Source organism: Triturus cristatus, chromosome 8 (genome assembly GCF_964204655.1).
Source record: "Triturus cristatus chromosome 8, aTriCri1.1, whole genome shotgun sequence".
NCBI lineage: Eukaryota > Metazoa > Chordata > Amphibia > Caudata > Salamandridae > Triturus > Triturus cristatus.
In genome coordinates this window covers 44840867-44859255 of record NC_140591.1, presented here as the reverse complement: position 1 = coordinate 44859255, position 18389 = coordinate 44840867, and the positions used below count along the sequence as shown (strand labels likewise).

General features: G+C 43.2%; 1 protein-coding gene across 2 annotated transcripts in view; it reads right to left on the bottom strand.

Moving 5' to 3' along the window:
- The window catches only part of LOC146799977 (uncharacterized), a 36971-nt gene extending 19725 nt beyond the window's left edge, over positions 1-17246 (bottom strand). The window contains exons 1-2 of one of the 2 annotated variants that reach the window (XM_085620923.1): positions 17085-17240; positions 1431-1485 (exon numbers count right to left, since the gene is read on the bottom strand). The gene's annotated coding sequence lies outside the window, so the exon portion shown is untranslated. Of the gene's footprint in view, positions 1-1430; positions 1486-17084 lie in introns of both variants that reach the window. The other variant, XM_085620922.1, reaches the window with a different exon arrangement.
- Between the last annotated feature and the right edge of the window lie 1143 nt (positions 17247-18389).

Here is an 18389-nt window from a genome sequence, read left to right as displayed (position 1 = left end):
TTTGTTATCAGAGTGTTGAGCTCTCCTCCTTTCAAACCTGATAAATGAAAAAACTATGAAGAGAATAAATTGTAATCTGGAAACTTCAAGGGATGTCTCAAGTTGCGCATGTCATGTGTTTGAGAATAAAAGTGCCATTGCGCATTATGATACATGTGCCAATACCAATAATCTTCCTTTCCACCGTTGAAAATAGAATATTTATATGCGTATAACACTGATTTTAAAAAACGTCTAATAAGCTACATACAGCAGTTAGGTTTAAAATAAAAACAATCTTAAACATAATCTCCCAAACTATTCCAAAGTAGTCTCTTTCAGTTTGGGCAGCAATGCACTGGCCCCCGTCATAGTACTTAAATGACTAAGCTATTTGAAACAGCGCGTACACAGGATGACAGTAGGAATCGGATGGTTCCGCATATGGTCCAGACATTTGACACAAACTTGGGCTTGCCTTTGTCTCATACAAAGCAAGCCCTAAGGTGATATCCAATGAATTTATAGCGCTTTCAATCGTATATTGAGGAATATTATCCACCTACAAGCGAGTGGGTGCATAATCACCAGCCAAGAACACTGGTGATAATACTCAGCCAATAATAACGCTCTAATAGAATTTTTTATTGTTGGGTGTTGCCATAGGAGAGAGCATAATTTATACAAAGGCCAGAGGCAGCCAATGACCCAGCGATCAATTTTGCCACTGCAAGTGTAGAGCATTTTTCAGAGGCTTGTTTTAGATCACATATAGGACTCGAGAACCTTATGATAGGTTGTACAGGGCAATAATATCTTCAAACATATTCATTTATGTCACGATTTGAAGTATTCAAAAGATATGGAGTCATTGGGATTCAAAGCGGTTATCCCTGAAACGGCCAATGCATCATCAATAGACATGTTCTGGGACACCAAAGAGCCCAATTTAGTTCATTTTCATTTATTTGTATTTGCAGTGTTTTCGGAAGCCAGCCATTGCTGTCTGAAATGAGTTATCTAGTGACTTGATATCAATAACACCCGCGATGCTATGCTATGCATGCATTGAGCAACAGCACAGACATATCTCCCCACTTCAAGTTCATGTCCTCTGACCTTTTACTCATTTTGGGATTCAAGAGAAATTCGTTAAGAACGACATCCAGATACATAACAGTTTTGTCTATAGAAGCAATTAATGGGGCACTAGAAAAGAGTTCCGAGAGAAGTCCTTGTCACTGGTACACCTTAGTTTTCTGATCAAAGCTTTAAGTCAACACAAAGTGCAATCAAAGAATTGCAGTTCTGGTTCAGCTGACTTACACCAAAAACACTAACAACTGAAAACAATGAATTACAAGGCATAAAGCCAAGGACTTAAAAGTGTTCCTGTTACACCAAGGCATTTGGTACCCGGGGTTAAGGAGCAGAGTTTCCCTATTTTTTACCTGGCTGCAGGGCTGGCTTTTAGCATGGACGAGCTGGGCCCAGAGCGCCAATATTCTGAGGGAGAAAAAGACGCACAGATTATGGACGGAATGCAGAGAAAATCAAACATTCACCCCCAGTCCAGTCAAGAGATCTGGGTTAAATCCATTGTTCTTTTGCTCACCATACCACACCAGTTTAGACTCAGCCATATGCAAATCAGTATTGACCCTGTTCCTCATGGGAACTGTCCTGCCCGAACTGCCAAGCCAGGTCCTCCCTGGACCGGAAACAAGCATCATTGGACCGGTTTTGGGGTACCATCCCTCATCAGCCTGGCTAGCTTGAATCCAGTGGCACAATGAGCCCGGGACCCACGTCTGGGCATACCCGGGGCACTTAGGGCGAGAAAGCAAAAGACACACAGGTGCTGGACGGAATGCAGAGCAAATCCAACATTCACCCCCAGTCACGAAATGTGCGTTAAATCCATTGTTCTTTTGCTCGCCATGCCACCCCAGTTTAGACCCAGCCATATGCAAATCAGTCCTGACCCTGTTCCTCATGGGAACAGTTTAGCCTGTACCACTGTATTCAAGATAGCCTGGCTGATGAGGATGAGGGGTGAAGCTCTGAAACCGTTGCCAGGATGCTTGTTTCCGTCCAGGGAGGACCTGGCTTGGTAGTTCGGGCTGGACTGTTCCCATGAGGGGCAGGGTCAAGACTAATTTGCATATGGCTGGGCCTAAACTGGGCTGGCATGGGGAGCAAAGGAACAATGGATTTAATCCAGATCTTTTGACAGGGGTGAATGTTTGATTAGTTCTGCATTCCGTCTATCATCTGTGTGTCTCTTGTTTTAATATTCTGAGGGGTGCATGGAGCTGTGTGCATTAAGGTTATGCCAACAACAGCACCATTCTCATCTTGCTCCAGCCTTGTTGTTGTCACTGCCTGTTCTTTTCTGTCTGATTTGCAGGTTTAAAGTGGTTTTAGTCCTTCATGATTATATGGCAGGTGATGTTTTGAATACCCTTTGAGTCCCCTTCCTTGCCCGGCCTTCGCCCTCTGACCCCTGCTGACACACATCTACAAAACCATCAACTGCATGAGACAGCTAAGCTATCAGTGATTTAGGTAAGATGGGAGAGGTGCATGGATGTTTGTGTTTAGGGACCAGTACCTGCTCTTCCATGTACTGACCACAGATCACAAAAAGGACCCCCAGCTGCCTCAATAAATTCACTAAAATCAGCAAGGGGCCAAGTTTTTCTCTGCCACGTCTAGCTATCTTAGCAAAGGCCGGCTCTGTCTGGCGCCAACTGAATAGAGAGGTTTCGCTCATGAGGTGACCTAATCAGTGAAATAAAAAGTCTCCCTTGTTTACTGGGTTGGGGTTAATGTGATGAAGCAGGTAAAAGAAAATTTTGTATACCTTTTGCATGAAAATACTAATGATGTAATAATCGGTTTATGTATTAACCTGTATTAACTGTGTGCTGTGATTTATTAATCAACAAAGTGCACCTTTGATAAACACGAATTACTCGCGGGACTAATTGCTATTTGCATGGCAGAATAACTTTAATGACTAACTATGGTATGCCTATTAACAATAGAAGGTGTGGTAATAGAAAATTGCATGATTTATGTTGCTTTGGTGACGTTTGCGTTACTGTTGGGACCAAATGGTGAGTATTATTGCTTTAAATGTCGCTATAAGGTAGGAAAATACTAATAAATAATGGGATTAGTGTGGGTTTAAACATTAGAATCTTCATTTCCGTATATTAATTATGTTTTATGTTTGTTTTGCTTAAGTTGGCATTCGGGCCTACCAAGCCATGACATTCAAAATGGAGTTCGGAAGTGGCCACCGTCTTGTGAGCGCGATGTCTACTGCGCAGACACGGATGGCTCCGAAGATCTCCAGGCATCCTCAATTCAGAGCACAGTGTTCCTGGTCAAGGATAGGAACGTGGAGGACTGCAAGATTTCAGTCAGTGTAAATTTCCCGAAGGAACAATAGCCACCTATAACGAAAGACCAACACTGTTGATACATCGGACGTTTTCGCATGAGAACTGTATGAGCTCAGTGAATGACATAGCAAACCTTATGAGAACCCCGGATTATGTGAAAGGAAGAGTTAGATTGCAACTTTAAGGGGTCCAGCCAATCCTAAAGCGTTCCCAATTCAGTAAATGTTACATGTTCCCCAGGATTTATTATAAACGGACAGTAGAAAAAGGGAGTAGTTAGTTCGTCCCGGAGGAGAGAGTGCGTTCCAGAGGGGTGTCCCGAATTTGCGTGATCGATTTGCTTGCACGATTGCTTGGTCCTTTGGATATCTTTGGGCCTATGCCGAGCTGAGCGAAGGAACTTTTCGGACTTATTGAGTTTTGGCCTGCATTCGATTGGGACGATCTAATTCAAAGGATTTGGGTTATGCAGAGCTAACTGAATTAGAAAAGACCCCAACAGCAAGAATAGGTAAATATAAATGTCATGCTAAATTGTGTTGATTGATTAAATTCAAACTTGGTTGACCAAAATGCTAATTATACAATTGCAAGCAAGAAATTACATAAACTAAATATTGATTAACAAAGAATGAGTTTGTGGTTCTTTGAGTAGGACACTAAAAAAGGATTCCGAAGCTTCAATGTGTTTTAGCTGGTTCTAGATCACCATCAACCAGTCCAACTAATTGGTCCATCGACCAAGTGGCGGAGTGCCTTGATGTTAAGGTTAGGATCCTATAGGTATTGATATAAAAATGTATATATTGTAATAAGTTTTTTTTCCTTCCCTATAGGTAATAAGGTACCCCCCCACATGTCCAGCGGTTTCCTCATTCCTCCTGTATGCAGAATTGTAAGAGAAACGTATGAGTGTTGGTGTTATGGGCCCCACCAATGAATGCGTGTGTGAATGAGTTAGCGTGACGACGGGTCTGTGGTGCAGGGAAGATATGTAAATTTGCCCCCTTTCCGCTGGAGCAGTTTTTCTGGTAGCAGAGTTATGGTTTTATTGTATTGGGTTGGTGATTATTGATTATTGACTATTTATGATCGAATGATTGATTGATTGATTGTTGATTTATGTTCTAACATTTTATGTTGAGTCGCGTTGCGTTTTATGTTGTTTTTGAAGACTTCCGGGATGTAGGAAGTTGGATGCCCTGTAGGTACACGGGGAAAACGTGTGGCAAGTGAAGTCGCATGGTGTATTGTCTTGTTGCCCTGTAGGTACACGGGGAAAACGTGTGACGATTGGAGTCGCACAACGCATTGCCTGAGTTCGAATTGGTAACATCGTCGTGTGTTATCGGTAGGGACATTTTCTGTGTGAAAGTGGTGTATGGATAGCGAAGGCCACCTGTGAAATATTGGTCTTAAGAACAGGGGTCAATTGTGAGCTCTGATTACGCTTATCACTGGAAAGGTAATAGGTCTCCCCTAAGCTTGTAAGAAGGGTAAAGTAGAGGGAAGTGCTACTTTATCGGCGGGTGGAATAATTCTGTGGAAGGGCAGAGGTAAGCGCTGCTCTTGAGAAATACGGCATTCTTGGATAAAAGGTCAAAACTATTTCTTTGATTTAGCGAAGCAGACAATGGTGGTGTTTTTATGTCGTTACTAACAGATGTTTGATTGAAGAGAACGTATAAGAAATTTTTGCCGATAAATTTTGTAAAGGAGGGTCAGCAGAAGCAGGAGTAGCGAGACAAGCTGACGTCAGAAAGACCGCGCTGGGATTGGCCAGCCATAGAAAGACGAAGGGTTCACGCATTGGTGCGTTAGTGTGACCGCGCTAGGATTGGAAAATTACATGGTGACGTAAACGCTCCGGATTGGTGAGTTAGTGTGAGCCGCGCTAGGATTGGAGAATTACAGGGTGATGTAAACGCTCCGGATTGGTGCGTTAGTGTGAGTCGCGCTATGATTGGATAAGACCACAGAATAGTCGTAGAAGAAAGTTAGCGATATAGGACAAGGAAAATGATGTATTACGATCCGCCAGAGAAAGAGAAAAAATCATCGTTTGGAAAAATCAAGAACTTATTTAAAAAGGATAAGCCAATTGTGACTAGGGAAGGACAGATACATCCCCCACAGAAATCGCCCGCACCCTTTATGGCGGCGATATATGGTTATCATACGTGTATTTGGTTAGATAATTGGGCGAAGTATACCAAAGAGGATGAAGTATTAGCATTCCCAGAAAATGGCTCTTTTAGTTTAGCGGTATTAAGGAATTTGAGAGAAAAGATGATGAGACTAGAACCGAAACCTAGACCTACCCAGTTTGAAGCTTTAACAGAATGGGAGGATGAGATGTATGAAAGGGAGCGACAGCGGAGTGGCGGAAGGTATAGATACATGTTCTGGAGACCGTGTGGACAAGAGAGTCATGATGACAAGATGAGGAGATGGCTGAGTGCAAATATCGCTGATGGGATGTTCCCTATGAGAAATGCTGAAGAGACTATTAGTAGAAAGTGTACAGAAAAGAGAAAGAATACTGGGCCAGAAGGCTACAAATATGGTGTGAATGAGTCGGAGTATGATGTACTCGAGGACATGTTTTATAAAAATCCTCCCCCGTACCAACCCAATTCCACTTTGCTAACGCCAAGTGCGCCAGTAAAAGAAGCACCACAAAATAAGGATTTTGAGCCAACACCACCTGATTTAGGGAAAAATTATCCCTTTAGGGAATCTGAAAATACACAGCCTGTTAGGATGACAAATGAAAACTCAGCCGAATTAGCTAGAACTACCTTGGAGTTAACTGAAAAAATTAGGGAATTGACCAAAAATATGGAAGCTGTAACTGTTCCTGTAACGATAGGACCAGTGATGCCTGTCTTTGATAAGCAGAAGGATAGTGAGCATTGTCTAACGATCCCTTACAATAGTAATAGACAAACTGAAACAGGAAAAAGGGATTCAGGAAAAAATCCATGGGGAAAATTGGTGGGAACTTCTGGGTTAAGTACTCCTAAAAATTTGACAGATAATCAGAGTCCAGCAAGGAAAGCATTGATGCCAACAGAATCGGCACCAGAATCCCCAGAGAGGAGTCTAGAGCGAGTAAGAAATTAAACAATCCCTATAGGTCCTACTTCTGATGAACTAAGCGAGTGGTTAAAGAGCCTACAGCGAAAAGATGCTGAACCTCGACCTTTAGATGTGGCAAAATTAAAAATAACTTTGGAGGAATTGAGAGTAGGGACTATTCCCACAGAAAAGTTAAAAGCATGTCAGGATGAAGATCTAGTGTTTCTATGTAAAAGTATAACATGGAGGGCGAGAATTTTGCATGAGAAATTAGAAGTGGCGAGTGAGATGGGTATTGATTTTGAGAGAATAAAATCTTTACAGAAACCATACAGAGTAGACTTTGCTGAAAAAGACATTGAGAACTTGAATACAGCAGGAATATTAACTCAAATTAAAGAACTGATTGTTCTGCTAAGGAAATGGGGCGATGTAGATAAATGGAAGAGCAGGAGGTTTCGGAAACTGGATTTTTCAGCTTTCCCAGTAAGAGACAGTGGTAAATGAATGTCCCATGAAGGAAATCCCAGGAGAGGGTTACGTGCAAGTTCCCTGGACTAGGCAGGACATTTTATCATTTACAAATGACTTTCCCCGCCTTCGCGAGAAGCTGGTGGAATGGTAGAGACAGGTAGATAGGTTTGTTAAATTATCAAAAGTACTATGGATAGATTTGAATAGTCTATTCGACATAATTGTGCCAGCAGATCTATGGGCATAGTGTAAAATTACAGTAGGTTAGCCCACTCAGGAATACCCGAGAGATCCTAAAACAGGTGCCCGTGATCCAGAAGTAATGAGAAAATACGGACAGGTAGTTACCTTCTTGAAAAATAAAGTACCTCCAAAAGAAACTGATTGGGTAAAAATTGATAGAACTCATCAAGAAGTGAAAGAATCTGTACATGCCTATTATGAGATATTGTTATTGGCTTTTAAACAATACAGTGGTGATGAAAATTTGAGTGAGAAAGATTTAAGTCATTTTGTATATCGATTTGTGTATGGGTAGCGACCTGAAGTAAGCGAAATGATAAAACAGCATACTGTAGATTGGCAAAATAAAAAGATAGACGAAGTATTGAGGCATGCAAAATATTTTAGTGACGAGATTGATGCCAAACAACGTAAGCTAAAAGAAAAGGCCATGTGGGCTCAGGTTAAGGTGGCGGAAAGACAGGAAGCCCAATTGATTGAACAGGCAAATGGCATAAGCCATATGAAACAAAAACCTAATATTGGGAAGGGAAAAGGACAGATTAGTCTAGAAGAAGCCAAAAATAAGTGGCCATGTCATAATTGCGGAAAGATAGGGCATTGAAAATCTGAGTGTAGATCACCCCCAAGTGCTAATGGCGATAATGCATCATTAAATCCACAGGTGCAGAATGAGGTGAGTTGTCAACCACAGCGACAGCAGCAGGTTGTTGCCCAACAGTGTCAGGTGCCAAAACCACCTTTTCCACAGAGCGTAAACCCTGAGAGATACAGTAATGAGACAGGATTCTACACCGAGGAACAGGTAACTAAGCTGCCGCGCGCTAGTGCTGTTTCGCAGTATTGGCTGCAACGCGATGAGAGTGAATCTGAAGAGAGTTATTGACGGTGCCGAGGAGAGGAAGAAGAGTGTGTACTTGGCGCAACTCTGGAAGTAGACCAGACAGGCCCTTTTGTTGACGGAAAGATAAATGATGAAAACATTACTTTCCTAGTAGATACTGGTGCTACTCGCTCAACTGTTAGATCAGCTGACGTTAAAAATCTTCCCCTCTCGGATGACACAATCCAAGTAGTTGGAGTCTCACACAGACAGATAAAAACGTATCTTACTGAACCAGTTAAGGTTAAAATAGGGAAATTTTCCGACATGCACCGCTTTGTCGTATGCGACACCGGCCCTGTGAATTTGTTAGGGAGGGATTTGTTGTGTAAGATGAACTGTACAATCTTCTGTACTCCTGATGGCATAGCTTTTGAGACACCTGACGAGGATGTACTGTACAAAATGACCATGGCCAATATGGAACCTGAGATTACTGAGGCATTTGCTGTATTTGACCCAGAAGAATTGCCTCAGGAATTAAAGAAAACAGTGAAAACGGAGGTATGGGATTTCACGGGAGAAGACATGGGACTAATGAGAAATGTAGATCCCGTAAAAATTACTGTAAAAGAAGGAGTAAGTTACCCAAATATTACACAGTATAAATTGACACCCGAGATAATTGCAGGAGTTACTCCTATAATAGACAAAGTGATTAAACAAGGTATTTTGAGAGAAATAATGAGCAGCCCATGTAATTCACCGATTATGGGTTTGAAAAAGCCTAACAGAACTTTTAGGATAGTACAAGACCTGAGAAAAGTGAATTAAATTGTTGTATCATGTTGTCCCATCGTACCAAACCCTTCTGTGATTATATACCAGATTCCTCATGATGCAGAATGGTACACAGTCCTTGACCTGTGTCATGCTTTCTTTTCCATTCCATTCCACCCTGACAGCCAACAGATTTTTGCGTACCGGTTTGGCGAACGTACTTTGACATGGCGCCGAATCCCACAGGGGTATACAGAAAGTTCATCAATATTCAATCAGATTCTGGAGAAATCCCTAGAAGATTTAAAAATGCCCGAAAGTTCAGTACTAGTCCAATATATCGATGACCTACTGGTGGCATCTAGATCTCGAGAGGCCTGTGTAGTGGATACTGTTGCACTGCTGAATCATTTGGCGGATGGAGGACTTAAGGTATCCCCATCAAAATTACAGTTTTGCCAAAAAGAAGTACAGTACTTAGGCCATAAAATTGAAAAAGGGCTGAGAAAGGTGACTGCAGATAGGATCAGGATAATCAAAGGAATGAGAGCACCAATGACTCAAAGAGAGGTGAAAATGTTTCTTGGAATGGTTGGATATTGCCGTCAGTGGATCAGCAACTTCTCACTGATTGTAAAACCTTTGGTACGATTGACGAAGAGTGATGTGAAAGACCCCCTTGAATTGAATAAGGAGGAATTGAAGGCTTTCAAACAGTTAAGAGACGGTTTGTGTGAAGCCCCAGCTCTTGGCATGCCTGACTATGAAAAGGAGTTTGAACTCTATTGCAGCGAGAGAAATGTGTGTGCACTTTCAGTGCTGGTACAGAAACATGGAAAATTGGGGTGACCAATTGCATATTTTTTGGCTATACTAGATCCTGTGGCTGTGGCATTACCTGGTTGTTTAAAAGCTGTAGCAGCCACCTGTAAGAGCCTGGAACAGAGTGAAGGAATTGTGATGGGATATCCTGTGAGAGTGTTTGTGCCTCATGACGTGGCGATCTTTTTAACTAGGAGTCGCACTCAGTTTATGACACATAGTCGTCTAACTAAGTATGAGAAGGTCATTTTAGGTGCAACAAATGTGAGTCTTGTGAGATGTCTAAATGTGAACCCATCAACATTGTTGCCTGATGCTGAGAATGTGGAAGTAAGGGATGATGTGGATCATGATTGTCTGGAAGTGCTTGACTTTTGCACTAAACCACGCCCTGATATAAAAGATGTGCCTCTGAAAGAAAGTGACTACGTGATGTTTGTGGATGGATCATGTTTGAGAACAGACTAGGGAATTCTGAGTGCAGCGTATGCGGTATGTACTGTAGCGGCTGTACTGGAAGCGTCTTGTCTGAAAGGAGTGAGATCAGCCCAGATTGCTGAATTATTTGCATTAACAAGAGCGTGCAAATTGGGAAAGAATTTAAGAGTTACTGTAATTACCGATAGTCAGTATGGCTTTGGTGTGGTGCATGACTTTGGCCAGTTGTGGTCCCAAAGAGGGTTTTTGACATCGAGTGGAACTCCTATAAGGAATGCTGAAGTGGTTGGGAAATTGCTTGAGGCGATACAGCTGCCTAAGCAATTGGCAGTAGTAAAATGTGCTGCCCATTCGAAAACAGCTGACTATGTGTCGGCGGGGAATGAGTTTGCAAATGACATGGCACAATATTGTGCGCGCAATCAGAATTCAGTTAATCGAGGCAGGGAAAAGAAATTAATTCATGTCCCTTACTTTTCACTAACACTGTGAATACGTGGGAGGAGGTGAGACGGTTACAAGAAGAGGCAGGAGTTGAGGAAAGGAAACAGTGGATAAAATCAGGATGCACACCCCGAGAGACAGACCACGTTTGGGTTTATCGGGATGGAAGACCAGTCATGCCTGATAGCATGGTCTCTGCCATGGCACGGATGTATCATGGACAGGCACATGTAGGAAGGGATGCTATGATTAGGCTTTTCAAACAGACATGGATTAATGCCAAATTTAGGCTTGTAGCTGAGAGCCTGTGTCAGAGATGCCTTATATGTCAGCAATACAATCCTGGAAGAAAAACAGTGGTGAGCCTAGGAACGATAGGACGGGAAGGAGGGCCTTTCACCAGAATGCAGATTGACTTCATTGAAATGCCCCCCTGCAATAGGCTGAGGTATGTTCTAGTAGTAGTTTGCTTATTTTCACGTTGGGTGGACGCGTACCCGACAAGAAGGAGTGATGGAATTACAGTAGCAAAACTCCTATTGAGAGAATTAATTCCCTGATTTACTTTTCCAGTCACGATCGAATCGGATAGAGGGAAACATTTTCCTAATGAAATCATGAAACTGATTTGTGAAGCATTGAATGTACAACAAAAACTGCATTGTGCTTATTGCCCAGAGGCTTCTGGAGTGGTAGAAAAAGTGAATGGCACCATTAAAAATAGATTGGGGAAAATGTGTTTGGCCACAGGTTTGAAATGGCCTGATGTCTTGCCTCCAGTGCTCATGACTATTAGATCTATCCCAGATAGGAATACTGGACTGAGTCCCCACGAAATTGTAATGGAGAGGGCAATGAGACATGTTTTCATTCCTGTCAACAAACTACTGCCTATATCTGATGACTTAGTGTTGGATTATTGCAAGGGGTTAGATGATTCCGTTCATTCTGTGTTTCATCAGGTTGGATCGGATGCAACCACTCTTGAAAAGAAGCCAACTTATGATCTGAGTCCAGGAGACTGGGTAAGGATTAAAGTGCATAGAAAAATAAATTGTCTGGTCCCACGGTGGGGAAAACCACGTCAGGTAATCTTGACCACGACGACAGCTGTGAAATGTGCCAGAGTAAAGAATTGGATTCATGCGAGTCATACTTTGCGAATCTCTAATCCAGTGAATAACCCTGAAGAGGAATACTTGGAAGAATCTGATACCAGTTCCGAGTCGGGTTCAGAAGAAGCAAGAACAAGACCGACTTCTGGAAGGGGGGAGTTGGAATCAAGTCCAGTTATAGCACCAGAGAATTTGCCAATAAGGAGATTGGAGGTTTCTGACACCAGCTCAGAGTCAGATACGGAACAAGTGCAAGTACATGAGTATGTAAACGAAAACATTGAGGAAACTGTCAAAGAAATCCTTGATATAGAAGCTCCACATGTAAGTACGAGAGAAATTCCACCTGAGGTCACAGAAGTAGATGGTGAGGTACTAGATAAAGAGAGTAAGGGAAAGATTGTTGCGGAAGACCCCCGAGAAGGTGTAGGGAAACCACACATCCAGGTAGAAGAAGGGACAGTTAGTCAGCAGGAAGATTGCGTGGAAGAAACACGAGGAGGGACAGAATTAGATAAGGAACAGGAAGTTGTGGAAAGAAAAACTACCGAAAATAAGGGTCAAGGTGGAACAGAATCTGAAGACAGTGAAGAAGAAGTGCAAGAAGGCCGAGTCCTGAGGAAAAGAGCATGGAAGACTGAAAGAAGTGAAAAGGGAAGTAAGTTGAAAAGGCCAGCCAAGGAGGAAGTTTAGCCAAACAAGGTAAAGAGATATTGATTGACACGAGTAAAGTCATCTAGAGCAGAACAAGTGAATGAGGTGTCTAGCCAAGAGAAATCAAAAGACATTGATCAGACACCCTTGGAGAAGGGAAAACGGACTAAGAAACCCAACCAGAAGTATAAGTCACCAGAATGGACATACGCGGCACTTCCTGAAGTACAAGAGGAAGCAGAGAGCCAAGGGAGTCTAGGTGTGACTATACCAGAAGTGGTTGAGGAAGACGAAGATTCGCAAATCCTGAGAGTTATCTTGTCCGACATCGGAGAAGAGACGGATGTTCAGGAAATTCTGACCCGAGACTGTGAGAGTAAAGTGAAGAACGATCAAATGCCAGATTAAAGAAACGAAGGTGTTTCAAAGAGAAATTGAAAATACTGAATAAGACACATATCAGAAAGGAACCAAGTAGGCGCTCAGAGCCTTGGGTTTAGACAAAACTAGTTGTGAGTAGACGAGGCTAAGTCAAAAGACACTGATCATTTCCGAAATGGCAAACACAGAAGGTAGAAAATCTACATGTGTGTTCCTTCGAAGATGGTGCAAGGTGTGTTGTTGTTGTACAGGATTACTAATGCTTCCGTGGAGTGTATTAGCTTTAATAGTCTCATTTAAAGGAACATTCGAAACGATAATTTAATTTAATTTAATTGTGGGTTTATATAGCGCTAGAATCGACTCCCGGAGGAGTATCTCCGCGCTTCGACTGCTGGGGAACCCGTCCTGGCTCACCCTGAGAGATGGTCCCTAATGGGTATCTCTAAGGTGCGACCAAGCATCCCCAGCGGTCTGGGGGGGGCCGTTGTGAGGATGAGGCAAGCTAATGCCCAGAGTTGCCGAGTGTGGTCCCTGACTGGAGTAGGCACTGAGGCGAGAATTATCGAGCCCGCTGACCCTGGTCCACGACCCTGCCGCGTCGGGAATCGAACCCTGGTCCCGGGCCGTCCTCTGCTTACGGGTCTGCCGCCTCTAACCAGTGAGCCACACCTCTCCACCTCTGATAGAGGGTCATAGTGAGAATAAGACTAATATAGAAACGATTCATGAAGTTCATTCAACTGGAGCGATAGATAGAACTAATTTACATAAGGATAGGTCCATAACAGATTTTTCCAACAACGTTTTCTCAAAGTTATTATATGAATATGTAAAAACTATGGATGTGAGAGATTGTTACGTCTGCATGCATTTACCTGCATCAGAGTCTGAAGGTGTCACATACCACCACCTTCCTGTAACATATGGAATAACATGTAGCGTATTAGCAAGTTTGTTTTATAAAACAGGGAAACTAGAATATTATTTCGCTGATGTAGATAACATTTTTTCACAAGTACCTGTAGTTCCGGAATTAAATAAGATAAAACCTGGTAAAGTTTTAGGTGAATATTTCCTAGAAACTAGAGAATTAACTTTAGAAGCAGCATTTAGAAATAATCTCACTTGTAGAAGAAAAGACCTTTTTGGATATGGTGGAAGAGAGGAGAATGACGATTCTCCAATTATTATGCAGAGAGAATCTTGATTTCATTAAAGACATACGGAGGCTACCATTATGCTCGGTTAAACTATTTAGAGACTGGGGGGAGATGGTCCCTATAAGAACAATCCCTTCACATAAACTGTCTGGAGATGTTAGAAGCTTTGAATGTGCTTATGAGCTACAAAGAGCTTCTAAAGAACTCATATACCCTGATCCGCTTGGACATCTTCTCAGCTGTCTCTTATATAAATGCCTTGGGGGCGCGAGATCCAAAAATCTCTCAGATATTGCCAAGCGAATATGGTATCTTTGTTGGAACCAAAAGATCACCCTCAGTGCAGAATTCATTCCGGGAACCCAGAATTTGAGGGCAGACTGGAATTCACGTTTCCTCCACGATTCCAGCGACTGGAAACTGAATCCCGAGGCCTTTTCCCTGATCGAAGAGCTTTGGGGCCCAATCCATAAAGATCTGTTTGCCAGCAGATTAACTCACCAAGTCCAGAGCTGCTTCAGCTGGAGGCCAGACCCGAATGTGTCAGGAGTAGATGCCTTTCTCCAGTCTTGGGTAGGGATCAAGGGTCACGCCTTTCCCAAGATGCAAAGAAAGATACCTGAGGGAAAGGGAGAAAAGACGGTCTGGGATGTTGAAAGAGAAAAACATTTGAAAGGCGAAACTAGTCCAGCTATGGCTTTAGATTAGCCTCAGAAAGGGAAATTATGCATTGGAAGAAATTAAACTGTGTATGATAACTATTTTATAGGTGCGAGTGAATGCCATGATACATATAGAATCATGGGAGGATGGGGATTTAAAGGAGGAAATGATCAGGTATTTCCTAGATTATATTTTATCTGTGGGAACAAAGCTTATTATCGACTACCGGACCATTGGTATGGCATATGTTGCCTAGGCCTGGTCTTCCCAAAAATATTTCATGTGGGAAGGGGAAAAGATGGTGCGCATGAGATAGGCAGACAACTAACACGTAGAAGGAGGGAAAGTTGGTCAGAAATTGTAGGGGATATTTTTGGAGCACTGGTACCAGCAGTTGGAATATCTCTGAATGCATACAAAATTTTACAATTGTCTACAGTAGTGGCTCGCTTATCGACAAGCACTGCTGGAGGGTTCTTACTGGTAAATACCGAAATGGTTGCACTGTGTGCTGTGATTTATTAATCAACAAAGTGCACTTTTGATAAACACGAATTACACGCGGGACTAATTGCTATTTGCATGGCAGAATAACTTTAATGACTAACTATGGTACGCCTATTAACAATAGAAGGTGTGGTAATAGAAAATTGAATGATTTATGTTGCGTTGGTGACGTTTGCGTTCCTGTTGGGACCAAATGGTGAGTATTATTGCTTTAAATGTCGCTATAAGCTAGGAAAATACTAATAAACAATGGGATTAGTGTGGTTTTAAACATTAGAATCTTCATTTCCGTATATTAATTATGTTTTATGTTTGTTTTGCTTAAGTTGGCATTCGGGCCTACCAAGCCATGACATTCAAAATGGAGTTCGTCTTGTGAGCGCGATGTCTACTGCGCAGACTCGGATGGCTCCGAAGATCTCCAGGCATCCTCAATTCAGAGCACAGTGTTCCTGGTCAAGGATAGGAACGTGGAGGACTGCCAGATTCCAGTAAGTGTAAATTACCCGAAGGAACAATAGCCACCTATAGCGAAAGACCAACATTGTTGATACATCGGACATTTTCGCATGAGAACTGTATGAGCTCAGTGACTGACATAGCAAATCTTATGAGAACCCCGGATTATGTGAAAGGAAGAGTTAGATTGCAACTTTAAGGGGTCCAGCCATTCCCAAAGCGTTCCCAATTCAGTAAATGTTACATGTTCCCCAGGATTTATTATAAAAGGATAGTAGAAAAAGGGAGGAGTTAGTGCGTCCCGGAGGAGAGAGTGCGTTCCAGAGGGGTGTCCCGAATTTGCGTGATCGATTTGCTTGCACGATTGCTTGGTCCTTTGGATATCTTTGGGCCTATGCCGTGCTGAGCGAAGGAACTTTTCGGACTTATTGAGTTTTGGCCTGCATTCGATTGGGACGATCTAATTCAAAGGATTTGGGTTATGCAGAGCTAACTGAATTAGAAAAGAGCCCGATAGCAAGAATAGGTAAATATAAATGTCATGCTAAATTGTGTTGATTGATTAAATTCAAACTTGGTTGACCAAAATGCTAATTATACAATTGCAAGCAAGAAATTAGAAAACTAAATATTGATTAACAAAGAATGAGTTTGTGGTTCTTTGAGTAGGACACTAAATAAGGATTCCGAAGCTTTAATGTGTTTTAGCTGGTTCTATATCCCCATGAACCAGTCCAACTAATTGGTCCATCGACCAAGTGGTGGAGTGCCTTGATGTTAAGGTTAGGATCCTTTAGGTATTGATGTAAAAATGTATATATTGTAATACGTTTTTTTCCTTCCCTATAGGTAATAAGGTACCCCCCCACACCCCCACATGTCCAGCGGATTCCTCATTCCTCCTGTGTGCAGACTTATAAGAGAAACGTATGAGTGTTGGCGTTACGGGCCCCACCAATGAATGCGTGGGTGAATGAGTTAGCGTGACAACGGGTATGCAGCAGGGAGGATATGTAAATTTGCCCCCTTTCTGCTGAAGCAAATGTATCACAGTAAACAAACTACAGTGGGACCATTTTAATAATCCCGAGTAAATCATCTTACTGTATGCAAAATTGTTTACAGGATTGTCACCTGCCCAGTGCTTCAACCAGAATGACCAGTTTTATAATCTCAAATCCAGTAAAAAACGAACATTTGTAAAATCAGTATTTTCCCCCTTTCAAACAAATTCATAAATCGGTGAACACAAAATTAAATTCCTTCAAAAATATCCCAACCGGCTCTTTACCAAACATTAGAGCGAATAGAGGCTGAATTGAGCTCTTGGCCTTTCCAGGATCAGTCCCAGCTCAGGGTCGGCCTTGATTCAGCCCCAGCTCAGGGTCGGCCTCGAATCAGCCCCAGCTCAGGGTCGGCCTTGAATCAGGCCCAGCACAGGGTCGGCCTTGAATCAGGCCCAGCACAGGGTCGGCCTTGAATCAGGCCCAGCACAGGGTCGGCCTTGAATCAGCCCCAGCTCAAGGTCGGCCATGAATCAGCCCCAGCTCAAGGTCGGCCTTGTCACCACAGACGGGACACTAATATTTATAGGGAGACCCTCCTCCCTACAACACTGAGAGTCACGGCACACACTATCACTCACTTGTTCTGGTTTCCTGACCCTCATTCCTCTCGTCCGTTCTTCCTAATTTTTTCAGCGGAAACTGTGACACTTGAGCGGCGAGGAAGGAGGAGAAACAGCACCGACAGCAGAGATGGGTCCTGCAGAGCAGGAAAGGAGACAGGGCTAGTGCCTTAGGCGCTATGACTGCGCATGTGCACAGAAAAAACACTTTCTTCTGCGCATGCTCAGAAAGGGGCTATCCTCCGTTTGTCATGCGGAGTAGAAAGATAGAGATCCTGTGCATAGTTTATTTGTTTTTGTTGCATATTTAATGTAGCGCGAGCTCGACCCGAAAGTATTGGATCGCTTTACATAGCACCGTATTTACATTACACATTCAGGTACGGGGAGATTAAGTGATTTGCCCGGAATCACAGGATGTGGACGTGACCTCGAGGCTCGAACCCTGGTTTCCTTCATCAGAGGCGGCAGCGCAGCCAACGGACCACATCCTCTCCTCTAATAGTTTCATCTGTACTGGCAGCTCCAGCAGGGGGCGGGCTCTTACTAGGCCATTTTGTTTTTTTGTAGTTTTATAATAGCACGAACTGGACCCAAAAGTATCAGAGCGCGTTACATGAGTCCCAGTTACACTACCGACAGACACGTTCATTTTTAGGCAGGGAGAGATTGAGTGATTTGTCCAGAATCACAGGATATTTTTGAGCTGAGACTCGAACCCTCATGTAAAGCGCTCAAATACCTCCTGGTCGAGTTCGCGCTATATATAAATCTGCAAAAAAAGCCACAAAAAAACCTAACCCTGTTCATCAACTATTAGGTCGGCCGGTCTAGTCGTTAGGCTACATCCTCAATCCTAACTCGGTTTGTTGTGTGTGTAATGTCGTGCCTGTGATGCAACAGGCACGCCACGTAGGGTCATGTGACCCAAGTTAAATAAAGTGAGTCGCCCCGTACGTACGTCAGTAAGACGGACTACGAGGACGATCGATGACCACCACACCAGTCTCCTGTGATTATTCATGCGTCACAGTGCTCCCTGAAACCTGAGTGTATTATCGCTGGTGAGGTCGCTGCCTGTGCGAACCTCACTACACAACATTGGCGACGAGCGGTGGGCGTGCCCCGCGCTCTCACCGAGTGGCGGCCACGATGCTGTTTGACCTACCCTGTGGTGCTCGTGCCACGGTGTGCCGGTTCTTGTGGTTGGGACGCAGCCGTATGCTGTGCCCGGAAGGATGGTCGTATAATTGCAACAGTGTCCCCAGTGAGTGTGCCGCTCGGCTCCCCCGGCACATTCCATAGCGCGGCGGTGAACACGCG